We start from the raw sequence: 25,996 nt of genomic DNA on the forward strand, positions 1-25,996 counted from the left end.
TTTTGATTTACATGCCCTTTAATATATGTAATTTGTTGCAGCCAACAACAAACGTCTCCTCGCATAACAATAACCACTGATGGATAAATAATTTGTTACAACAGTTAGCCGATAAGATAATTCACAGGGTGGCAACAAAATCTGCCAATGTATGGCCAGCTTTAAAGTTTCCCACAGTGACAAGCCAGTATTGTTAGGGGTTTGTAGTCTGCGGTGTTCACAAGTGAATGTTTCATTAAACTTATAAAGGCCTTTTTCAAAAGACAAAAAAAAGAGGTATTATTGGAGTAAACAGTTTGACCTAAGATGATTTTGCTGCATAATTGCAACAAAATAGTTGTCTATGTCTGGTTTTTTTTTTTTTTTGATTTTCATGCATTCATTGTGTATTTTCATACTTGCTGGTACACAGCTATGCCGCCCATTGGGACCTGGTCCATGTGTTGTGCTTTGGCTTAGTCTCTTTGAAAACGGATACAAATTGGGTATTTCTTGCAAGTCGAATATAATATTGTTCAACCCCAGGTAAAATCTCTATTATGGTTGCCTATTAAAGGAGAAGGAATACCATTTTACACTTGGGGGTGCCAAAAGTTAGACACCCCCAAGTGATTACTTTTACTTACCCAACACCCTGGGTCGGTGCCCCTGTCAGCAGAAAACTGCACCTTCTAGTGAGCACCACGGATTGATCCTCTCCCTGCTTCTTCCGTTTTCAAATTTCCAGGAGCAGACCCATACGCAGTTGATCGAAATAGCTGGCTTCTTAGTTAAAGTCCAGCTTTTTGCTCTACTGCGCAAGAAGAGGATTGCTCTGTGGTGCTCGCTAGAACTCCGAGCCGGATCGGTTTTCTGCTGATAGGAGCACCAGCTCCGGGTGTCAGGTAAGTAAAAGTAATCACATGGAGATGCCTAACGTTTGGCAACCCCAAGTGTGAAATAGTATTCCTTCCCCTTTAAAGGAAAACTATACCCCCCAAACAATGTAGGTCTCTATTAAAAGATACGGAGTAAAACAGCTCATGTGTAAAACCCTGCTTCATGTAAATGAACCATTATCATAATAATATACTTTTCTAGTAGTATGTGCCACTGGGTAATCATAAATAGAAAATTGCCATTTTAAAAAATAAGGGCCGCCCCCTGAGATCGTAAGATTCACTGTGCACACATACAAACCACATGTAAGGTCACATGAGCCAATTAACGGACAGAGTTCTGCCTTTTGCTTCCACACTTCTTCCTGTTACAGTTAGAGTTGTAGTATTTCTGGTCAGGTGATCTCTGAGGCAGCACAGATAGAGTCACGAAATGGTGGTTCAGGGCAAGAGATGTAAAAGGGCAATATTTATGTAAATATATATTCCAGTTTGGTAAGATTCTTTAATATGTCATTCAATTTAATATAAACTTTCTGTTGCTTAAGTATTCATTTTGGGGGTATAGTTTTCCTTTAAAGGAAAACTATACCCCCAAAATGAAAACTTAAGCAACAGATAGTTTATATCAAATTAAATGACATATTAAAGAATCTTACCAAACTGGAATATATATTTACATAAATATTGCCCTTTTACATCTCTTGCCTTAAACCACCATTTCGTGACTCTATCTGTGCTGCCTCAGAGATCACCTGACCAGAAATACTACAACACTAACTGTAACAGGAAGAAGTGAGGAAGCAAAAGGCAGAACTCTGTCTGTTAATTGGCTTATGTGACCTTACATGTGGTTTGTATGTGTGCACAGTGAATCTTACGATCTCAGGGGGCGGCCCTTATTTTTTAAAATGGCAATTTTCTATTTATGATTACCCAATGGCACATACTAATAAAAAAGTATGTTATTATGATAATGGTTCATTTACATGAAGCAGGGTTTTACACATGAGCTGTTTTACTCAGTATCTTTTAATAGAGACCTACATTGTTTGGGGGGTATAGTTTTCCTTTAAGCAAAGGATAGTGTATTAAATCTATCTGCTAACATTCAAACCCTTTCACTCTGCTCCTCACTACATTTCTTCACTTTCCTTCCCATCCTGCCCATCTCCTCTGCTCCACTCAGAACCACCATCTTATCACACCATCCACACCCACTGCCACCTCTTGTCTTAAACCCTTCTATCTTGCTTCTCCTTACCTCTGGAATTCCATCCCCGAATTCCTCTGTAAGGAGAGCTCTCTCAATCTCTATAAGAAGAAACTCAGATTCTATCTTTTTGAGCACTAGAACATTAGTCTAGTGCTGGCACTTAAAGGAGAAGGACCCTCCCCCCCCCCGTGTGTTGCCCACCCTCCCTCCTCCCCCCTGGCCTACCCGTCCCGCTGGGCAAATACCACTTGTTACTTACCCTTCTGCGCAGGTCCAGTCTACGGAGTTCACCGACGCCATCTTCTTCCACGCGATCTTCTTCCTGCTTTGACCGGCGCATGCACAGTAGGAGCATTTCATCGGTACGATCTATTGCGCATGCGCCAAAAGTCACAAAGGGAAATCAGAAAACTTCGTGACTTTTGCTGCATGCGCAGTAGATCCGTACCGGCGAAATGCTCCTACTGCGCTTGCGGAAGAAGATGGTGCCTGTGAACTCCGTGGACTGGACCTGCGCAGAAGGGTAAGTAACAAGTTAGGTGCATTTGCCCAGCGGGACGGGTAGGCCAGGGGGGAGGAGGGAGGGTGGGGTTTTTGCGCCGACTGGGTTGCCTTCTCCTTTAAGGGACAATGCCTTAACCATGTGCACTTTTGCCCTGCAAAAGTAGGAAGGAGGTCCCTGCCCTGCAGAGCTTACAGACAAAGTGGGTAGATAACATACAGTCATATTATCCACCCAGTTAGACTGTAAGCTCTACGGTGCAGGGAACTCCTTATTACTGTATCTCTTACTACATGACACTTAAGCTCTGTGTACTTATATTTATTGTATTTATTATGTTACCTTTCCCTCCTGTGTGTAGTTTTATATACTGTAAGATGGTATAGCACTACATTTCCTTATAGCACTTTATAAATAAAGTTTTACATACATATACATTGTGCCAATTAGCCTTTACCAGCTGGCTGAAATTGAACTTTTCACCCTTACAATGCAAAAAATTACAGGGAAAAGAAAGTCCTCTAAGATACCATCAGAATACAATAAATAATATTTATCTCTTAGTTATCACTCCCACTTCATAGTGTGTTTGCTCCTGTGCCTGCCCGATTCAAACCCCTGAACTTGATAGACCCCCACATTTTTTTTAAAATTGCAGCTTTTTATGAATCGGTGTCAGGTTAAACATTTCCATAATCGTCAGTATTAGTGCAAATTACACGCCTAATCAGTCCTTAAATGGATTTTAATTAAACAGCCTTTCCAGGCTCTGGTTTTGTGAATTTAAAAAACCTTTCACCCCTACTTCCCTATTCGAGTAATCACATCAGGAGGGAGAACTGAAAGAGGAAAGACACAAATGTTAACTGCTTGGGTTCTGTATGCATTTCAAAGAAGGGAAGGATGAACCACCGACTGTTTCATCAGCACAAGCAAAATTGGCATAACCTTTATGTCAGTATAACTGGAATGATTGCATAACCACCACCTAAATCATAAAAAGTGACTCCCTGTGAATGAAGTTGTCCATTATTAATAGATTTAAAATTTAAATTTGGGATAAGCATAGAACCATCCTAATAACAAAGGAAAATTCAAAATAAGAGAAAAGAAACACTGCTTGACATTTCTTAAAAATTTAACTTTGCCATTGAACATACTTCACTACATTTCTTTTGTTCATACACACACTACATATAGAAAATGATTCAGTATGTTCAAATTGTGGTGTCTTCCAATGCTTTTAAAAGGGTTGTTTACCTTTGAATTAACTTTTAGTATGCTGTAGAAAGTGATATTCTTAGACAATTTGCAATTGGTTTTCATTTTTTATTATTTGTAGTTTTTGAGTTATTTAGCTTTTTATTCAGCAGCTCTCCAGTTTGCAATGTCAGCAATCTGGTTGTTAATGTCCAAATTACCCTAGCAATCATGCATTGATTTGAATAAAAGTCTGGAGTATGAATAGGAAAGGGCCTTTCCACAAATACAGGCCTGGTGCTAAACTTGAAATGTAGTCACATAGTGCAAAGTTTGGGGACCCGGATTAAACGTGTAAGAATGGGAGCAGTTTAATTTTCCCAATGAAATCAATGATTGGTTGTTGGTGGATCCACCCACTTTTATTAACCTTGACCTGCAGTCCACCAGTGACCAACCATGAAGAGGTTTGGGGACCCTGGCGTTAAAACTGTGAGAATGGCAGCATGTTCAAATCCCCAACTGATAGTTAATGGGTGAAATCGGATTGGCTGTATGTAGCTCTGCCCACCTTTGGACATCCAACTAATATCTTTGTATTCAGGTTGACCCCATGATTATGTGATTCAAGTTTGTTGAGTGTAGCCTCAAAGCTGTATAAGGGATCAGACAAATCCTTCCCCTGTTTTTCTGTCTGTGACATCATCCAGCCCAGTTACAGGCTGGAGAGCCATCTGATTGGCTGGGCAACCCAGTGCATCCTGGGAGAAAGGAAGTGCCTGACTTTGGAGCCTTTTGTACAGGGTCTCCAACAGAGCTTAAAGGGGAAGGAAACCTAGTTGGCGCAAAAACTCTCCCCCCTCCCGTGTGTTGCCCACCCTCCCTCCTCCCCCCTGGCCTACCCGTCCCGCTGGGCAAATGCCCCTAACTTGTTACTTACCCTTCTGCGCAGGTCCAGTCCAGGGAGTTCACAGACGACATCTTCTTCCACGCGATCGTCTTCCTGCTTTGACCGGCGCATGCGCAGTAGGAGCATTTCACTGGTACGATCTACTGCGCATGCGCCAAAAGTACTTAGTGACTTTTGGCGCATGTGCAGTAGATCCGTACTGGCGAAATGCTCCTACTGCACACGCGCCAAAACGCCGTTCAAAGCAGGAAGACGATCGCGTGGAATTAGATGTCGTCTGTGAACTCCCTGGACTGGACCTGCGCAGTGTCGGACTGGCCCGGCGGGACACCGGGAAAATACCCGGTGGGCCCCGACCCTTAATGGGCCCCCGCCGGGCCAGACACCTCTCCAGATATCTTTTAAAAAGTTTCCCTCCCGAACTCCCGCAGCGCCGATCAGCGCAGCGCCTTCTGCGCATGCGCCAGGCGCCTTCACGCTGGTGCGCCAAGCGGCGCCTTTGTGTGCGCGCGCTCAGCGCGTCGCAGTAGGGGTTGGGGGGCGGGTCGGAAGGGGCCCTGGACAGTAGTCCCGGTGGGCCCCGGGCCCCCCAGTCCGACCCTGGACCTGCGCAGAAGGGTAAGTAACAAGTTAGGGGCATTTGCCTAGCGGGACGGGTAGGCCAGGGGGGAGGAGGAAGGGTGGGCAACACACGGGAGGGGGGAAGGGTTTTTGTGCCAACTAGGTTTCCTTCCCCTTTAACAGGCGTTGTATGCTGAAACATCCAGTCAGTGTGTGAGACTGTCCAGTGCAGAGAAGCTGTTGCATCTGTAGAAGTACAGAGAGAGCCCATCCTGTTCCTTGCCAATCTGCTAGAGGCTCAGGAGGAGAAAGGTGTCAGTGGTGAGATTATCCTACTGCAGAGCTGCCTGTAATCTCCGGTGTGGCTGCTTCTGAGAGCAGCTGCTAAATTTTAAAGGGAGAGGTACTTTTGGGAAACGATAGCGCTACCTGGAGTATGAGAGCTCTGGGGAAGGGACATTTCAATTGAACTGAACTGTGTGGTTATTAACCTCTTCCAGAGGATTGGGGCTTTGATAATAAAAAGGACTGTGTTGGAGAAACAGACAGGTACCTAATAGTGGGTTAGGTAGGTCCCACGTGTCCCCAGAGCAGGAGTGTATTGTGCATTAATTTGCCCAAGTTCTTTCACTACTGTTTTATATAAAGTTTATATCTGTTTCATTTGCAACTGTGTGTTTTATTTTCCCTAGTAGAAATTCCCTGAGGTGTGCTCCTCAGTGTTTCCTAGGTGGGGGCACTGCATTGTAAATCCAAGTTCCAGTACTTTTCATATGCAAAAGGGACTCAGGGCCTCTGGATTGGCAAGGGTTAATTACGATTTAAAGAGACAGCAACCAAATTAGGGTTACAGCTGTAAGAATGGCAGCAATTTAAATTTCCCCTAGTAAATGGGTGACATTTGATTTTGGCTCCATCCATTTTGGGGCATCTAACAAATGTCACTGTTTCATTTGGCGTGACCCCATGATTATGCGATTCAAGTTTGGTTAGTCTATCTTCAAAGCCATAAGAGTGGCAGCAGTTTGCATATCTTCTCTCTAAAAGTCAATAGAAAAATTGGGGTGTTCGGAGTGCCACCCCAAGAAGACAGAAGGGGGGGAGAGTGGAAAGTTGGGGGGTTGTACCCCTAAAACTGTAGGAGAAGATTTTAGAAAATAGGCTGTACTAAGAATAAGAAGAATGAGCAGAAGAATAAGTGGAAGAACAGTATATTGGTTTTTCAAACCAACATAACAAAAGAGTTTTTATCTTCCACATCATGGACTGACCATTTATTTGTAAGAATGTCAGTCTGTGCAAGTTTTGTTCTCTTACTGCCTGACAGACATGGATGGAAGTGATAGTATGACATATAGAAGTGATTCAGTTCTAGACATCCATGAATGTGTACCGATTTATACAGAAATCAGATATACTGGATACATAATGGAAATAGAGCTTTAGTTGACCATATATAATATAGTACCCCCTTATTATAAAATGTAAGGATATTATAAGTTACAGAGGATTTCCATGAGCATATAAAAACACAAGGCTGATACAGATCACGGAACAATGAGACGACTTCTAATATCCTCATATTTTGCAACAGGGAGTACTTTATTTTTTATAATAAACAAGTTTCAGTGAGGCATGTGACAGAAATGACATCACTAAGCTCCAATTATAACCAATGACATTACTAAGCATTGTTGCTAGAATTTACAGGTTATTCATGGCTATGTATTACATAGTGGATAATGTACCCCTTACTGTAATGTATAAACATATTATTAGTCACCGAGGAGTTAGTGACCATATAAAAGCACAAGCCCGCAGGCCATGTGCTTTTATACAGGTCATATAACTCCAAGGTGACTACTAATATCTATATAAATTTAAATAGGGGTACATTATGCATTATGATCTATAGTTTGTGTGTCTTAAGGTGGCCATTGACACACAGATCCTATCGTACGAATCGAGGATTCGTACAATTTTCGAATCGTGTGTGGCGTGTGCCGACATCTTTCGTCCGGCGGAGATCAGTCGTTTGGTCGATCGATCAGGTTTGATTTTGACCCGACCGATCCCGCCGGAGCCCACAGCACATCGTAATCGGATCGTTCGGCCATACGGCCCCAAACAATCAGATTACCCCCGATATAGCCATGTTTATTAATGGCATATCGGGGAAAGATCCGTTTGTTTGGCGACGTGGCCAAACGAGCGGATCTTTGCATCTATGGCCACCTTAACTAGCTTTGCTATATGTATATGCAGTGTTTTGGCTTTGCTCTATCTGCTGCAAAATGACACATTTAAGGCTGTTTTCCACCTCTTTGCTGATTGAATTTTCTCCATGTAGTTCCTTTTTCAGGGCAAGTGCTCTTTATAGCTTATAAACGGTGCGTACTGAATTAGGAACGCACCGTTTATAAGGATATAATTTACAGTTTGGTCCCATAGGAAAATGACCAGACTAGATTATATACATATAATACACAAAAGCCTCGAATATCTTGTAAATTATATCCTTATAAACTGTGAGTTCTGATGTCATCAGTTATAAACAGTGAGTTCTGATGTCATTTCTGTCACATGACTCACTGAAACTTGTCTATTATAATAAATAAAGTACCCCCAGTTGCAAAATATGAGGATATTAGAAGTTACCTCGGAGTTCCATGACCTGTATAAAAACACTCGGCCTTCGGCCTCGTGTTTTTATATGGTCATGAAACCCCTCGGTAACTTATAATATCGTTATATTTTACAAGAGGGGGTACTTTATTCACTATATATACACACACACACACAATTAAATATGTGCTGTTCTGAATTACAGCTTCCAGCATTCAAAAAGCAAAGGCTTCAGTGGCAAATAGCACAGATTTAAGTATGCCCAGTTCCTTTTCTATTAAGGTTGCAATCATTTTCTCCTTTCTACCAGGCATAAATAGAGTGGGAAGCCATCCATCAATTCTTCAGAACAGCCCATAGTGACACTGTCTGGATGTCACCATCTCTATGTCACAGAGTGAGCTGGCAGAAGACATGATACATAGGAAGTGATTGAGATGCAGTGAGCACTCCTATTACAGCACTGACAGGGCTGATTCCAGGCTTATCAGCAATTTTTCCTCAGATACGGTTTGAGCTTCAGGGCTTCAAGACTTTGAAAAGTGCTCAGTGCATGCCCTTCGTCTTCATTTTAATTACAATGGGGCCTGAAGCACTGAAGCAAGTGAAAGGATTTGCATAAACAGATTTTAACTTGTTTCAAACCAGAGGGATGTGTGGGGTAATGGGTTGCCTCTGGAGGAAACTTTGGGCGATTTAGTGATATGTTGGTCATACCTCCAGTGATTTAAATTATTCCCAATGGAGAGGCATTTTTGGGAGACCGGTCACCAGCAGTCGCTCATAAATAATCACGGGTGACAAATCTCCCCGTTGGCTACTGCCCTTAAAGGAGAACAAAAGCTGAATTAAAGAAGTAGTAAATGAAGTAGTAAAAAGTAAATTCTACAGGGAAACCTGAAACCTCATAGTTTTATGTATGTGCAGCATGCCTTTTTTCTAAATGTTAAACAGTGGTACAATATGCCATTGTACTGGTCAGGTGTTTCTAAGCTTTCGTACAGCTATTAACATTAAAAACATTAGTAGAACAGACAAACATTAATCAGGGACAGAAACTACAACTTAGGGGGTCCTGTACAAGCCAATAATGTGGGCGCTCCTTGCTTAGAAAACATAGTAATTGCCCCATCCTAATGCCCAGTAGGCCCTTAAAGCTTTCAAGATCTATTACCTACATGCCACTTCCCCTTTAACTATCTAACCTTTTAGATTGTAAGGATGAGTAGGACCCTCTGGTACTATTTTTAACTCCTTAACCCCAATTTCCTAATTACATAACAAAAGCATGCATGTATTGCCAATCAAGAGCAGAAAATATAGACTATACTGAGGCAAAACCTACCAGTCACAGAAGCACTCAGCCCATACAATTTATAATTATTTGTTTAAAAGATTATAGTTTAAGTGTTTGATTTCCAGTACTGCATTTTTTTAATGGGAGTGCTAGTCCCTTTTGAGCTACCAGGAAATATACAAATAATACAATCTCTTCACATTTATGGGCTCCATATATCAGCCTTCTGATCTGTGGTCCATAAAATATTAACGTATTTCTTTGCTCCATGTCTGTACGTACTGTGCTCCCCGCCCCTAAACAAGGCACATATTTGCAAATTTCACAGCACAGGAAAGAGTGATCCTTGTCCCCACCCCTGAATAATAATAATAAGCAAATACCCGGCTAATCCTCCTATCTACTGTGATCACATACAACTATGCATGTGTCCCCCCAGAATTATAACACTGGGCTCTTATAGGTGGCATTGTGTTAAAAGGCCACTAGTGCCTGGCACAATAACCTTTCCAATCCCAAAGTTTATAGCCTCCTGCAGTTTGTTTTGAAAGGGGAGCCATAATTCCGGCTGCATGGGGAAGCTAACAAAACACTGTCAGCACAGACAGCAAGGCATTCCTGTGTGGCTCAGCGATCCGTGCCTTGCACAAAGCCTTTTGGGGGAGGGAGAAAGCTCTAGTATTTCCAAAGCTGCTGTCCCCTGGGAAGTCACAACCAAGTGTAACTTCAATCAAATGTCCATTCTCCTTCGGATGATCAGGATGTAATCTGATCCCAAGGTTTTAGTATTGATTGTCTCAATCCTCAGTAAGCATCCTATCATTTGATACTGTACCAGGTCTGCTTTGCCCCCTTTGCCTCCATGTCCAGCCTTCCTTTTCTCACCAGGGATCAGCTTCCTTATCTGCACAACCATAATCTGCCAACAAATTGTCGCCCCTAACCAGTTAGCTGCCCACAGCCTGAGTGCCCTGTCCAATCAACAGATTATGTGCTATATCTGCCTCATCTCTTTTCCATTCTGTTGTGTCAACTCAAGCCATCCTAGCAAGTCTTTCTTCTCTTGAATCTTATTCTATGTCTTGCCTTATATTGCCATACATTTCCCTCTCTTTTTTGGGGGGGGGGGAATGTTCACACTGGCCTGAGTGCTAAGTAGCTATATGACCAGATTTTGTTTAGTCAGGTCATATATTTGCTATATCGCCTGACCAGGTCAGTATCTCCATGACTCTTGAGTGGCCACAGTGCCAGTTAAAGGATTCCCTGAATATCCTATCACCGGTCATTCTCAACCTGTGGCTCTCCAGCTACTGCAAACAAATACTCCATTGCAAGTTACTCCCTCAGCTATAGGCTGCTAGGCTTGACAAAGGGCCCGAGTGGTCCGAAACGTTGCCCTTGTCTGTATGTATTTGGGTGAATAAACTTAACACTTTTTTCAGCATTCAGTGTGCCACTGGAATATCTTCTATACTCCCTCAGCTATAGTGAGTGCCAGAGCCTTCTATGGTTGCAGACAAATAACCCAAAAATTGTTCCATTCTCAAATATATGATTATATACTTCACTTCAGTAAAGCACAAGTGCCCATGCATGTGCATAACCGTCCCTATTATCTCCATTGCTAACATTTATGGTTCCATGAAAGTATTTAGCATGTAATCCATGTTTGTATTTAGTGGTAGAGGGGTGCAGAGCAAATCACTCAATGTGGGGCATAATTATTTATAATCCAATAGGCAGCTGATACATTTTAGCTTAGTTGAAACTGAGAGTATTAGTTCAACAAAAGTGAAGGGTGAAAGTCTTACATTTACACCCCAGACATATAAATCTCACCTAACTGGCAGCAAAAATAGGACACTGTTGGGTGAATGGTTACTAGGAAATCAAATAGATATACAGTACTAATGTACCCAGCACAAATTAAACAATATAATGGAGGTCATAAGGCTTTGCTGGAAAGAGAATCTAATGTTTTAAGTAATAATATTATCCTAGGTGTTTTAAAATATGTGTATTTAATGTGCAATACTGGTTAATGCTTTAACAGCTTTCTGTTACAAATTAAACAATATATTAAATATATTAAGTTTATATTTTAAAATGATTTAGTTGTTTGCTTTGTGGTATTCAGTTGGCCATTCCTGCTCTAAAATGTGTTGTGACGCAAATCTCTATATATTGTGTAAACTGAAGATTTCTTGTATGCTTACAGCTCTATTTTACTTTACAGTTCAGAGCTTGTTAAGGAGCTAGGTGAATTACCAAATGCCACTGCCCTGCATACACAGATAGATGCACAAGTTAAACCGTTTCATAATTCTCTGATATAAACAGTTGTATAATATAACACACACTGTGGCACTTCCCTTTGTAAAGGTGAAAAATTATTTTTTATTTTGTTCACAGATAAGGCGACAGTTTCAGATGCTTTCTTGCCCTTTCACCTTGACAAAGTAAAAAACTACCAAAATAAAATCACTTTTTTCACCTTTACAAACTTTAGTGCCGCAGCATGTGTTATATTATATGACTCATTACCCCTGGCAAGGGTTCAAGTGGCTTGAGCACCCCTCCAACATGGACATTTACTATTAGAGTTATATAAAAAGTTTCACATGGGGCTCCGCCTCCAACCAAGTCTCACCGATTCCTCACAGTCGGAGGTATGCCTATTTAAAAAAAACAAAAAACTCTGAGCTTCCAGTACTAATATCAGGGGCACGTTAAACGTATTTATTCCATTCGTATTTATTAATATATATATATATATATATATATATATATATATATATATATATATATATATATATATATATAAAAGAAACAGATCTGGTGCACAGCAATAACAAGAAGCAATGCCTGTGTGCTGGTCCTATGTCCATAGTACATGTATCAACGAAAAAATAGCCGCACCAACAGGACTTTCGTGAAAAACAAATAGTGTTTTTATTCAACGTTTCAGCCCCGTACTCGGGCCGTCCTCATATATATAAAAATACACAAAAGCCATGAATATCTTGTAAATTATATCCTTATAAACGGTGAGTTCTGATGTCATCAGTTATAAACGGTGAGGTCTGATGTCATTTCAGTCACATGACTCATTGAAATTTGTGTATTATAATAAATAAAGTACCCCCAGTTGTAAAATATGAGGATATTAGAAGTTACCTCGGAGTACCATGACCTGTGTTTTTATATGGTCATGAAACTCCTTGGTAACTTATAATATCCTTATATTTTACAAGAGAGGGTACGTTATTCACTATATATATATATATATATATATATATATATATATATATATATATATATATATATATATATATTTATTATCTCTATGGAGATAATCTCTAGGTCTATATGATAGCAGTGATAAGCAAAAATGTTGTGCCACATTGGCAAATTTGGGACAGTGATTATAGCACCACGCTGTATAAAGAATTAGTGACATCCCTAGCGTTGGCTTAACGCTGATTTAGGGTCTGGGGGCTCATCATAAATAATAGCAACACCCAGTGTGCTATTAGGGTGCCACAGGGCAGTGTGACTTATCTGGGTTGTACTTCATCTAAAACCAGTAAAAATCCGCTTTATGCAGACATACAGCTGGGGCACTCAGAGGAAAACATCAATGAGAAGGCATTGAGCAGAGCTACTTGGGACCGTCAGCTTGAGGTCTGGGCAGTTGAGCATCACACGTATATCTATGGAAACCCCCGGCCGTGCATGCTGTTGTTGCACAGTTTAGGAAATGAAGGGTTACATCGCTTTCCTCCTTTAGCGACCGGAATGACCTGCTTACAGGACAAAAACGTACTGCACTGACCCAGCTGCTTCCGACTTCTAACGTTGCTTCTTTGCCAGTAAAAAGCACAGCAACGTGCGAACGTTATAGATCTGGTACAATGCCATATATCAGCCTTTCCCACACGAGACAAAAGGAGCGGCCCCAGCGTCGCTTTTGTACGCGTGGGATTAATAAAGGACTCATTTGTCGCCGGACCTGAGCGGCCACAGCAGCGTGTTATGTATTCATCTGTTTCGCGATAGCGTTTTTCCCCACGGTTTCGCTCTTTAATGGGAAAGGCGGCGGCGCAGAGCGAGAGAGACGGAGACACAACAGAGAATTCTAACCAGAGCAACCATGCATTTGTAATTTCCCCTGTATTCACTTTTTATCTCTGTCTGCGCATAAATTAGCGAGCTGCGCACACCATCATCAGGAAGCGTATAAATGTAGATGAACGCGCAATAGTGCTAAACAGAGCAAGCCTGTGTGCCCCACAGAAGCCCTGCATAGGAGACTAGCACCCTTTGTCACTGCGGGCTGCGATACAGATCGATAGGGACACATTCAGCAGCGATTTTCTGGCCGCGAAGCCAACTGTCTCTGATAATTACTATCGCACCTAGGGCCAAACCTTACCATTCCTTTTGGCTTCTGTCTTAAATTTTGGCAGGCTCTCCCTCCTTTTGCAATGCAAATCAATGTGGCAATTACCATCTAAAAGCTCGGCCGGCCTCAGGTCAATGTAAATTGATCATTGTCCGCCTTCTACAGAATAACACCGGGAGTCTGTGGAGCGTAATGAGATTATCCTGGAAACTGTCTTCCAGATCACAAATTATATTTCATGCTGTCAGGATCTCTCTCCCCCGTGCATGTCTAATCACAGGGCTCCCAAACTCATTAGGGGGATGGGGAAATACAGATCTGACCCCACCGCGGGCCAATCAAGCTGCCTGGCCTTAACACTTAACTCATTTGCCACCGGTCCCACTACACATTGAGCAAAATAGAAAATATTCCGAAAAACATGAATGCTGCCGATGTACTTTGCTGACCAATCTATGCGCAGAATAACGGTTTGCCGCAACTTGCACCCTTGTTTGACTAAGCTACAGTATGTGTGGGCGCTATAGTGGGAGCCCTGCAGGGAATGCTTTGGCTTGTTCATATTCTGAGACATCGCGGCTGGATAGCAGGCAGTTTCCGAAAGTGATCTAATTACTAGTCCTTCTGGATCCGCTGTACAGCGTCTCCGCTCTGGAAATCAGTGAAGGCTGCCATCCATTATTCATACTCGCATTATATATAAATATAGTGTTCCCTGCTTCCTGTGCGCGCTCCCACGCTTATAGAAGCGCGTGCTCTGCCCAAGAACGGGAAAGGGCCTGTCCTTCTGCCCCGGTTATTGACAGGGGTTTGTCTCCCAAATCACAATTTGCAGTAATATCAGTCTGTTACAGGAGCTGCCTGCTGAGGGGCACCCAGGACCAGTCATTTGTGGGGGAGAAACAGCTGTACGCAGAGGGAATGTAAGGAATCTCATACGGTCCCACGTATTGCTGGGAAGAGCTAATAGCAGAGTAATATGGTCAGTAGTCAAATAGGAATCTGCGTCTAGTGAATCAATATGAAACAATGTATCAATAACAGGAAATAAAAATAATCTGTAAAACATTTAGTCAATATACTCAAACTACGATGGAACGTGTCCTGTTGATCTGCCTCTCTATATTAACCTGCATGTATCATGTGTTGTCTTGGCTATTTATTATGAGGACAGTTGCAATTTTAATACCACACCTTGTGAACAAAGCTTGCTAAAGGGATTCTGCTCCACACATATTGACTTTGCCGACCTTAGGGCTGGGGTTTCTGTGAAGAGGTAGGGTGTATATGATTCTATGTTACACAGGGGATCTATTGATCTGGCAGCTGTACACACACCAACTCTAGGGTTATGGGAGCAACCATGATCTGACAACATCATGATTAACCTATGTACAGCTGCCCTTTGAGAAGTTTGGTAACACCACAGTAACAGTTGGCTTGTTGGGCAGTTCCATTACAGAACCCATTTGGAAAATGACTGCAAACAGAAATCTGTGCATAAAATACGTATTGGCATCACTCCCCAAATGCTGCAAATGACTGCATGAAATAGAAGCTGTTAAGACAATATGCCCCATAGGCACAACCTAAGAAAGAAGCTTTATGATGTGCTTGGACAAACTGAACAATGTACGGCCCACGGGCCAGGTCAATGGAAAGAGAAAAAAACAGTCCTGATACAACCCGGGCAGTATATGGCCTTTATACATTATTGCAATAACCACCAAGAACAAACTGGCAAGACACCTATTATCAAGTCACAAAAGTGCATTCATGATACTATAGGTTTGCTTCCCTTGATCCCCTTGCAGTAACTGTGCCTTCAGCAAGTAGTCCCTGGTGTGCTACCCTTTCTCATATTTACATTCTCTCCCCCCACCTAAAGCAAGTTGTGGGTTATAGAAACGATCATTTTTCTTTATCTGTTGCCTGCTCAAGCTGTAATTAAGAAGTCGAGCTCTGCGCAGCCCTTCCTGGCCTGATAAAAATTGCATTGGAAGAAGCAGACGCGGGCTTCTAAAGGACGACACAAATCATTCGGCGCGGGCTGCACATAATTGCTCAGAAATCAGTGTGTGGAGCTGTGATTGTCAGGAAGAGGCTGATTCGCGCTGCACAGAGGAGCTGCCTATTTGTGCTACATAATGCACTAATCCCATCACTCAGCCCGGCCAGGAATCTGCTTCCCAGGCAGCACTTACAATGTGCAACCGCAACTGGGCCCTTTTACAGAACACCCAGCAGTGTTTTCATGCCAGATGGCAAATTAGGCCTTTACACGCAATCTGGCAGCATCAAGGCATTTCTTTATACCCACAGCAAGTTCGCTCAAAACCTGAGGTTTTTTCTAAAGATAAAACACAAACAGGATAGGCTAATGGGGGAGGGGTAATTCTGGTGAAGGGTGATTGTTCCATTCCATATTTAAAGTCAATCGCAGTATCAGAGAATCCACTTACTGGGTATTTAGAGTGTATCAGTATAATTGTCATATTAATTCTCCAACCAGCCACCTTCCAAATGCTGTTGCACTACACATCCCAGCATCCTACTGTGCCTATGGATTAACGAGGCTCCTTAAAATTGTATTCCTGCATAAGAACGGTGCGTAGGGGGAAGAAGAGACTGGGTTAACATATTCCCAAAAGGGATTACAGAGAAAGCTGCTCAGCCCCTTGCCCTCGCATATTAATCGTGACCCCGTGTGCCTCTGGCTTGTGGTGAGCTGGAGTTTAGGAAATACATCGCTACTTCCCTCCTGTCTGTAAACATGTTGGCTTCCCAGAAATGGTTACCAAATGTTCTGCTCGCAGCTCTGCGGGGGTCTGAACATGGGAAGGCAAGGGCTCTGCGTATTGCATGGGGGACGGAAAGGGTGGATGGAACGCAATTAGGAAATGAAAGACTTTTCTTTTTATCTGATCTGGAGTGTGACAAAGTGCAGAGGCTCAACAAATGTCATGTCAGGTATTAGAAATCGCGTGTGGGTGTGAGAACAAAGCCGCGTGTGCAAGTGTGAAGGGGCTTAAGCGCTCTAGTACTGTGGGTGCCCAAATCGGACCGATCCTACAGGGACCGTGGGTGCCAGTGCCTTGCCCTATGCCCTTCTGATCGCTGTAGGAGCGTTGACTAGCGATAATAGAAACGGGATGCGACGCCTCAGGATTTTCGTGTTATTGCTGTTCCTTAGCGCTAGGCAACACTGTCAGTTGGGGGCAGCCACGGTGGCTCGTTTGTAGCTCAAATACGGAAGAACAACGGAGCAGTCGCAGACCGGGACGTCACACTAAGACAAGATTAAGATGGGTCAATAGAAAGCTTTGGCATGTTCCGCAGCAGTGTGCAGCCTATACCCACGTAAATATACAATGAAGCTCCATATATTTTCCCATGTGCTCTTGCCAATTCTCATGTATCGCGGAGAGCCCGATCACGTTAATCCCCTGTAGTTGCGACTGTTGAAAGTTGAAGCCTCCTTTATGATTCAGCATTTGGCCTCGGTTTACCTTTAACCTCTTGTAAATTATAAGGATATTATAAGTTACCGAGGAGTTTCATGACCATATAAAAACAGGAGGCTGAAGGCATTGTTTTTATACATGGAACTCTGAGGTAACTTCTAATATCCTCATATTTTTCAAAAGAGGGTACTTTATTTATTATAATACACAAGATTCCGTGAGTCATGTGACAGAAATGACATCACTACTCACCTTTATAACTGATGACATCAGTACTCACCATTTAGAAGGATATAATTTACAAGATATTCTTGGCTTTTGTGTAATATATAATAAAATGTTGTTACATGGTATGGCATACAATGTAACAATATTTATCTATTTTTCACATCAAGACCCTTGGTGCTGGTTTTTGTTCTATTTTGTATACATTGGATTTCAGTGCACAGGGGCAGCTGTCTAAGAACACACACACACACACACACACATATCTATATATATATATATATATATCCCAGATCATCTCACCCAAATTGGCCTACACACTGGGTTCCTCCAGGCACTGCACCCCACAGGGTGCTCTTTGAAAACCACTACCAAATAAAATGCTTTTCAATGAAAGTGCGGCTTTCCCGAAATGCTCTTCCCATACACTAGTTCTGCTTCAGCTCAGCACATTCTTTTCAAATGGGAATACTAAGGAAATACAGGGGCCAGAGTCCCCGTACACTCCCAACAGACAGCTATTTATGTCTGCCTGACGCAGCACCATTCACGTCGGCTGCAGTTTACAAGGAAGAATAAACACACACTTATATACTGCCACCTCTTCCCTACACGGTGCGATTGATAGCAGGGTGTTGCGTTTCAGCCTGTTTAATTACAGTCTTTATAAACAAAAGGGCAATTCGTTTTTGTCAGTGAGCTCCTTGTGACATTAGTAACCAGTTATAAGAGCCTGGACTGGAAGTTTGTGAGAAATGCACATACTATTCAATGTGCATTTTTAGGTGGTATGTAAAGGACCACCTACCTGTACGAGCCTGTTAGCATTAACACCGAAAGTCGCAAGCTGGGATCACATATTCATGTGAAGGTAGGGGTGTGAATAACCCTTGCTATGACGATGCTTGTAGCAACGGCCTCGTCTGCTTTATTTTTAGGGAATGAGATAACGATAAGGGGCATAGTACATTGCGATTGGGCCAAGACAATGCTGGCACGATAGTCGTCTGAGGGCAGGGGATGTGTGCAACAGAAAATCATTGCGCGATCTTCTAAACAGAGCCGAAGCCCAGCATCCAAGCGCTCAGACAAAGAAGAAGCGTGAGCTGCAGGCAAAGCCGACACAATCCGCGGCCTTCACGTGTCCCCTTAGGGCTCTGTCATACGGGGTGGTACAGTCCGGAATCGCTTGACCTTCCCCAACGCAGAAGGGATGTTAAAGGCACAGTGTCCCTTTATATTGTGCATTCAAAGCAGGCTGCCCAGAGCCCGCCGTATCTTAATTAATTCTTATCTGCAGCGATACTGAAAAGGCTTTTTGTATGTTAGTTCAGCTTACACTCCAGGGGATACAGAAATACAACTCCATCCTCCTCAGAAGGTGATGAGAATTGACTTCACATGGGGGGGGAGGGGTCATTTGAAATAATAACTAACAAAGCATTACAGGTATGAGGTTACACTGCTGGTGGAGGATTTCTATAGATGAGGTCTATGTAAGCCCCGCTAATGGCTCGAGTGGGTGAGAGACATCATTAGCTTTAACGTTAAATTGGGGTGCTCTTTGCCGACATTGTAAACTAGTGAACACTGAGACTATATAATTATATATATGCGTGTTATATAAAAGCAGCAGCTCTTTGGTTTCGTCTAATATTTCAGCACTTCATCGGCAAATCCTCGGTCAGACAGCCAATAACTAGTAGGGCCCGCAGGGGTCTGTTGTGAAAACAAACAGAATCGGAATGTGACCTGGGTGTTACTAGTGGCTCTTCAGCTGAGTTTTCCCAGTCTCCAGCCCACAGGGTAGGGCCGTGTTATCTGTACAGCAAACAGTCGCTAGATTAAAGGAGCCACTTAAGTACCACGGAAACTCTCTCTCTTTCAGATGGTGGGACCTTTACAAAGAGGAGGGGGTAGGAAAGGAGCTGCTGCCCTGCATGAAAAGCAGCCCTTGTTCATTATTCCAATTGCTTGTGGGGATTCGGCCCTGCAATCCTTCTTCCACTGAAACATTACACACGGCAGCCCTGTCAGCTCAATCCCAGGCAGTGCGGATCACTTGGTACAACTCAATCGTGGCGTCATCTAATGGATTGCAGTCTCATATGCATTGTTGTAGTGTAAACCCCTAGAAATTACACGGCAAAGTGTGTTTATATAATGCTGTGTAACAAAAAATACTACCAACAGCAAATCCAAAGCAAGTAGTGAAAAGCGGGTCTATCACATCACACCTCATCTAGTTACACCAGGATTGTTCAGCCTGTATCTATCCTAGTTTTCTCAATCTACAACTCCAAGCTGCCCTAATCATTGTAAAAAAATTTTTTCAAGATACAGATATGGTAGGTCTGTCGTGAGATGATTCACAATAGGCCTTGACATTTACAGCACACACAGGACCAAACAACCCCAATAGGCCCAATACATAGTGACTGCCTAATGTTTTACAGCAGAGACTCAGGTATTTGGTTCACGGATTGCCAATCCAGGCCTGTCATGTGGCCATCCGCATTGAATTAATGTAAAACATTTTCAATAAAAACTGCAATGTGACACTGTGCTCCTAAATGCAAATAGAAGTAACGGAAGAGTTCCAGGACTATATAAAAACATAGTATGTGGCCGCTTTCATGCCTTTATATGGTTAAGAAACTCCAGTGTTTCCTAACATTCATATAATACAATAAATATGAATATTCTGTGAATTATATCCTTGTAATGCACAATAACAAACCCATTGCAATTTTGTGAAAAAGCCTGCAACGATGCTATTTGTGGCATAATTGGATCGCAGACAGCTCACAGTTCGTCTTTTAGCAGCGAACCGCCGACTTAATTTGTCGAAGCAGATAGTATAGTCGCCTGCATATGCTACAGTGACAAATACCATCGTGTTTCGTCGACTACGGATTTGTGTCTGTTTATGATCACATACATGTTGCACCTAGCAAGCATTCGTGTCTTCTGTATACTGTATCAATATAATATATGCACTTAGTACACGACTCATGACATTTAGCAAATTTCTACCTGGCATCCTTGTTTTACATAAATGCAAGGATTCCCCCTACACAGGATTATCACTAGCTAAATTGACTATTATTTAAACGGACACGTCTTTAACCAAAATGCACTGGCTTTATAAATACAAGGCCAAGCAGTAGCTCTCAGGCTGTTCCCAAGCTTGGATAGCTTACAAAGTCCAAGTACAATGTCTGAATCCAACCATAGAAGTACATCTGCGCCTGGAAGCTGTCATTTATTTCTTTCCTAATTCATTGCTGCCTATTCAAAACACCTGGTGTGTACCATCACTGCTAAAAAAGGGCACACTGGGGAAGGAGAATACTGTACACAAAAGCAAAATAATGGGGAGTGTGTCCCTTCTGCACTGGGATAGCTTTCTCCGGATTAATATTGCCCCGTATGCCTCCCGTGTTTCCCAGTATGCTGGAGCGTGGCCCAGTAATGGTTTAAATGGTTCTCCATTCTTATAGGGCTCTGCGCGCCTAATCCCCAGCTGCTGCTGCTGCTGCGAGTGATCGCTGATTGCAGGGATACGGTGCCGAGACAGCAGTGCAATCCTGCAATTAGGCAGCAGAATGGCTAATGGGCTGTGCAAGCCATTGATCTAGAGAATGCTTCCTAATTAACCTACGTGTGACAGCGATTCAACAGCAACCCCACACGCAGGAGGCCTGGCACTGGACAAGCTGGCAGAGGGGCATGCCAAGCCACTCTCATTGCAAAATCCTCACAAACAGGGCTGCTATTAACCCTTTATTGCTGAGAAGCCAATGGAGGAATTTATTGCGATAGGTTAAATCAGAAAGAATGCTAAAATGCTCTCATTCGCTACTGAACTACAACTCCCAAAAGAAGGACTGGAGCCACAAAGGCTAAAAACAACCTTGTTGCACATGCTAAACTAAATGGGCACAAGTCTTTAATACTGGTGGACATATTATTCGACATACTGTACATATTAAATGTCAGATCATTCCACAAAGAAGTATATATGGTGCTCTTGAGCAGGCTGGGGCTATACAATCCATTGGATGGGGCACAACAGGAACCAGGGCCTACTAATGGACAATACTGAATTTTGAGGATTGATGATTTTTTTGTGCTCAAAGACACTGACAAAAGTTATCTATTTAGTTAGTTCTACCTAAGAACTAACCCTTTGCAAGTCCTTAAATTGTACCACATGCCCCAGAATACGTAGCTATGTACCAAGCGAGTCATAACACCATACTAATTAGTCACAAGGGCACACAGTGACACGTCCATACTGCAAAGAGTTAAAAGTGTAACATGAATTTGCCCCATACTTCTCATCTGTCTACTTTGTTAAAGCATCGTAACGAGTAGGGAAGCGATCACCCAAATTTTGTTCCTTGCAGTGTGGGGTTAAGCAAAAGCGGCTGTAAATCGATTCACACAAAGCCCTAATCTCAGCACATCAGCGCGATCCGCTGCAACAGCAGTCAATCGCACTTTAACCGCTCAGTCAGGCAGCCACCAGCCCACTGACTATTCTGCCCCAGGTGGAAACATTTGCCTGCCAATAATCAATGTGAAATACAGGTTTTGTTCCAGACAGCAGCTTCTATATAACGAGAGGGATGCAGAGAAAGAATGGCATAACACCTTGTTATTAAATACAAGATTTTAAAAGCTATTTACAAGACCCATGTATTACAACTCCCAGCATCCCCACCAAAGATTGGAAAGCTATACTTTATATAACAGAGACAAAAAATAAGGTACTAACTGTCCCCTTCTCAATCTCCAATACATTAGTCCCCAAGGTAGACAATATTTAATACAAGGCCTTGCAATGCAAACAATCTATTTAGTTTCACGCACGAGTTAAAGGGGTGGTTCACCTTCATTATGTTATAGAAGGGCCAATTCTAAGCAACTTTTCAATTGATTTATTATTATTTTTTTATAGTTTTATAGTTATTAAGACTCTTTGCAGCTTTCAAATAGGCGTCGCTGACCCCTTCTAAAAAAATCAAATGCTCTGTAAGGCTACAAATGTATTGTTATTGTTACTTTTTATTACTGATCCTTCTATTCAGGTCCTCTCCTATTCATATTCCCCTCTCTTATTCAAATCAATTAATGGTTGCTAGGGTAATTTGGACCCTAGTTACCAGATTGGTTAAGATGCAAATTGAAGAGCTGCTGAATAAAAAGCTAAACAACGCAAAAGTCTCCAATAATAAAAAATGAAAACCAATTGCAAATACTCTCAGAATATCCCTCTCTATATCATACGAAACGCTATCTCAAAGGTGAACAACCCCTTTAATTGTTCCATTCGGTTGACTGGCAGAAGCCATTGCACACAATGAGAACCTTAGTGACTCTCTATTTCGGATGTTACCATAATAGCTGGAGGAGTATGGTAGATGTAGGCAACTAGTAACTAATGTGACCTAAAGATTTTTTAGTAGATGCCACAGCGACAAGGAAAATCCTCATTGCTGGTGTTTAACTCGACCGGACACACAGCTCTGCACAAAAATTGCCTCCAGCTTTAATAATGATCAATGCTGATTGAAGTTACGGAATGAATCAATAGGCGCAACGTTTCGTGCACTCTCGCCTCGGAACTAATTTATCAGCCCAGCTGGAAAAGGGAGTGGGCGGTGGGGGAATTCCTGCTAGTTCCATGATCACATTAGAGATTAAGCTCGTACTGCAGCTCAAGGCAAGTCCAAGCTGCGCACCTTTGGGCTGGATATAACCTCGTGAGTCAGGCTGAAAACCCGGGGGAACGGTTTAATTGAATGATGTCTCCTCCACGTATGACAGAACTGCCCACCTATAAATGACATGGGACCATCTAAGAAACAAGTTATCAGCCATAATTACGAAGACAACTTCGTGTTACGTCCTTTCCATAACTAGCTCATATGAAACAGTTATTTAGGCAGTCACTTCAATTCTGGTCACGGCTACAGCGCAGATAAAAGTCGCAGTCGCACGCAGCAGCCACGCCTCTAAAGTTGATCAATGGGGGGTATATGACACATACAAGGTTTAGTTAAAAGTGCGTGTTTTCTGACCTTGTCTCCGGCGATTCCTCTCGATGTCTGACGTGACAGCGACGCCAACTTTGCCCTGACCTAGTCACGGAGTGTGAGTAAGTCGTTTCCCTGTAGGCGCCGTCTGCAGGTGCCTCTTTCTCCCGGAAATATCACTGTAGCACGGACATGCTTCCTCCTCCCGTTTGCTGCTCTAGTCTCGCCTCCCCCTTCTGTGTCCGTCAGAGTGCGGGGTAATCCCCTCGGCACGTGCACTCTCTCCTGGTCGCAGCAACGGGTCCCTCTCTCTTCCCTTCCCCTGGCTTATGTCTCCCGGCACACGCTTGTTCCTGTTATTGTTTAATCTGCTGTTGTGCGAAGGAAACAAGCTAAACCTCCCAGCCCTTCGCCGTGCATCGGCTTCTTTCCTCCGCGCTCCTCTCTCCCCTCCCAGTCTCCCTCCTCCCCTACTGTGTGACAAAAGCACGGGAGTCTGGCTCAGGCGAGTTACACGGCGTCTCCCAAGCGCTGCTCTCCGGCAGGAAACGGAGGGAACTAGCCTGCTGCCCTTATGCCTGCTGGGAATTTAGTTCCGTATCTTGTGCTCAGTGTTTGACTTTAGGCTTCACTCTCCTCCTTCCCATTCACTCCGGGTTATAGTTCTTCAGTTTCTCATAGTCTCTAGTTATTTTCCCCAGACACCTGCGGCATGGCTCCCCTTCCATCCAACTTCAACGCCGAAGAATTCAGACCAAAGCACCAGATAAACTGTAGCTGCGCACTCGGCCTCCACTGCCCATGACGTCCTCCGCACCACTTGCCCCACTGCTCGTTGACAAACCGGCAGCCAACAGAGCTCGTCTTCATCCACTCGCATATAACCAAGAACATAACCTATATAAAATGAAACTAATTATACATATGGCATCAATAAGTGCTTGCAGGGGTCTATGATCTAAACACTGTATTGTTCAAGGGCCAGAATGGCCACAAAGTAGTATTTTATGGGAGTAGATGGCAGACTTCCAAACGACTTCAATGTTTAGCACAATGCCCACTTTAGGTACCTTTAAGTGTCCCCCTAAACTCTGTAGACCCACTGGGGGTCATTTATCAACACTGGGCAAATTTGCCCATGGGCAGTAACCAATAGCAACCAATCAAATAGCTACATTCATTATTCTACTTGCAGCTGGCTTTAAAAAGCTAATCACTGATTGGTTGCCAGGCCCAGACTGGCAATCTGTGGGTTCTGGCAAATGCCAGAGGCGCTGCTATAAGGTCCCATAGAAAGTCAGTATTTAGTGGGCTGATGGAGGGCTGTTTGGGCCTCTGTGTACCTGAAACAGCAGGGCCTATTTTAATTCTCAGTCCGGACCTGTTGGTTGCCATAGGTAACTGCCCATGGGCAAATTTGCCCAGTGTTGATAAATGAGCCCCAGTGTCTTTTAAACAGCTAGGAACAAGTTACCAGACGCAACCATGAGCCAAGCTCCATTACAGATTTACATCATCTGGTGCACTACCAATAACTTGGAGAACTTCAAAATTCCTTTGGTTGGAGCGCATGCTAAGAACCAGGCCTGGAATGGCATTCAAAATAGGCCCTGGCATTTCAAGTACATAGAGGCCCAAACAGAACCCCACCAGCCCACTAAATAGTGACTGTCTATGGCAGTGATCCCCAACCAATGTCTTGTGAGCAACCTGTTGCTCTCCAATCTCTTGAGATATTGCTACCAGTGGCCTTAAATTAAGTATGTAGCCTCTATTTGAATTCCTGATCTGAAGACAAGTTATAGTTGTATAAAAACCATGTGCACTGCAAAACAGAGCCTCCTGTAGGCTGCAAGTCCAAAGAGGGGCTTACACTCACAGCCCATCTGCATACAATTTTATCAGAATAACATTGAAGGTGGAAAAACGAGCGGATCTTTCCCCGATATGCCATTAATGAGCATGGCTATATCGGGGTAATCTGAACGTTCAGCCATATGGCTGAACGATCCGATTACGATGCGATGCGCAATGATCGGTCGAGTCAAAATCAAACCTTTCCGATCAACCAAACGACCGATCTCCACCAGACGAAAAATGTCGGCACACTCCACAAACAGATAAACAGAGCAGAGATTGGCCCAAAAATGCATGCTTTCACATTTTGTACCAATTTCCACTCCCATCCTTGCACTAAAGTGGAAGCTATACTTTTCAGTGCAGATCAATGGTGCTGGGGAAGGAAGGGGTACTGCCTCAATGAGGCAAGTTCAGAAGCTCGCCTTAAGCGTCAGCAGCCCACATGTTACCATGGGCAGCAAAAAGCCATTCCTGATAAAATAAAGAGCCACAATTCTGATTTTTAAGTTGGAATTTTGGCCTCATATTGTGAAGAGTGCAATTGTGCTCTTTGCACTATTAATGTGGCCCACTTTACACGCTGACACAAAAAGTGCAGGTTTAGGCATCGACTTGGCTGCCTCAAGGTGGCATTGGGGCCTGAAACACCCCTGTTAGGGAGTGTATTTACTTCTCTCAGCCTGCAAAAAAGGAGAGAGCCCACCAGAGTCAATGCTCTGTGTGCCCTCAGTCTAAGCCTTACTGCCCATGCACCCAGCTAGAATTAAGTAATTCGGAAACAATATGAAGAAGTTGGAGAGGGTAAA

At 43.0% G+C, this 25,996-nt stretch overlaps 1 protein-coding gene across 1 annotated transcript in view; it reads right to left on the reverse strand.

The window, feature by feature from the left end:
- The window catches only part of bcor.L (BCL6 corepressor L homeolog), a 108,893-nt gene extending 84,824 nt beyond the window's left edge, over positions 1 to 24,069 (reverse strand). Inside the window, exon 1 of the mRNA XM_041582092.1 lies at positions 23,376 to 24,069. The gene's annotated coding sequence lies outside the window, so the exon portion shown is untranslated. The remainder of the gene's footprint in view (positions 1 to 23,375) is intronic.
- Positions 24,070 to 25,996: the final 1,927 nt, after the last annotated feature.

The sequence above is a fragment of the Xenopus laevis genome, chromosome 2L (genome assembly GCF_017654675.1).
Source record: "Xenopus laevis strain J_2021 chromosome 2L, Xenopus_laevis_v10.1, whole genome shotgun sequence".
Lineage (NCBI taxonomy): Eukaryota > Metazoa > Chordata > Amphibia > Anura > Pipidae > Xenopus > Xenopus laevis.